This window comes from Clupea harengus, chromosome 1 (genome assembly GCF_900700415.2).
Source record: "Clupea harengus chromosome 1, Ch_v2.0.2, whole genome shotgun sequence".
Taxonomy (NCBI): Eukaryota; Metazoa; Chordata; class Actinopteri; order Clupeiformes; family Clupeidae; genus Clupea; species Clupea harengus.
The window spans coordinates 1508433-1509443 of record NC_045152.1 but is presented as its reverse complement, the minus strand read 5'-3'; the positions used below and the strand labels follow the sequence as shown (position 1 = coordinate 1509443).

Sequence of the window (1011 nt, the reverse complement as noted above, 5' to 3'; positions counted from 1 at the left end):
TCATAGTTACTTTTATATGCAAGGTTTGGGTTTTTTTATTCAGTATTCAGTGCCATTACTCAACAAGGCCCATTTCATGTAGGCTAATCATTACAGCGGTGAGAAAGGTGAGAACCTTCCAAACTGTTAATAGCTGGAATTGCGCCATGCAACTTCTTGTCGTTGTGGTCATGCCAGCTGTCTCATGATAGTCTCCTGACATCGCCCTAAGCGTGGTTCGCTTTTCTTTTTTTTTAAAGTCACTGCAGACATAACTGTTGGAATCATAGCAACCAAACTAAACAACTGAAATATGCTTCACGAAAACGCCGCCTCTCTGCGCACATCATTTATTCCTGTACCAAGTTGTTGTTTGGAGAGATTTTGGTGTTCATGTGGAGGATCTAGATCCGCAGAGGTTGGCTAAGTAGACTAAACTATTCATCCACCAATGCGATGGTGCCACAATGTGTTTTATGACTTTTTGACACCTCACCCATAAATATCACAATCTGGTTTAATGATAGTTAATGAGGATTCATAATTCAGTCCCCACTGTCCCCACAAACAAAGCTATTCTTAACATTGTATTTGGACGTTGCATCCGTGGTAGTGTATCCCTAAATCCAATGGTATTTTAGGCCAATAAGACATTACGTTTTTCCATCCGCAATATGCTGGAGTAATCTATAGTTTTGCTTGCTGAGGGCTATGAACCAAATATTTTGATATTGCCCTGGATACCAGGCGTACAGGCTATTTTTAGAAAGAAAAATATTCATCGTGCTTATTTTGGCGTAAGGCAATTTCAAGTCAACCAAATTTATCAGCGGATTTAACTGACGTTTATCTCTTAAATTACCACCAGTTAACAACATTACTGAAGAAATCAAACTATAACGCCAGTGAGAAACTGTTTCTTTTCGTCATTGGAGTAGAGACGTGAAGCGCTAAAATCCAATTGGCTCTACCGAACATCAGTCATTTAGCGCGGATTGGCCGTCTGTTGATAAGCGCGTGCACAGCTCAGAA

At 40.2% G+C, this 1011-nt stretch overlaps 1 protein-coding gene across 1 annotated transcript in view; it reads left to right on the top strand.

Moving 5' to 3' along the window:
* The first annotated feature begins 1004 nt into the window (after positions 1-1004).
* Positions 1005-1011, top strand: part of lgals2a (lectin, galactoside-binding, soluble, 2a) — a 4211-nt gene continuing 4204 nt past the window's right edge. Inside the window, exon 1 of the mRNA XM_012818422.2 lies at positions 1005-1011. This exon is cut by the window's right edge and continues 74 nt beyond it. The gene's annotated coding sequence lies outside the window, so the exon portion shown is untranslated.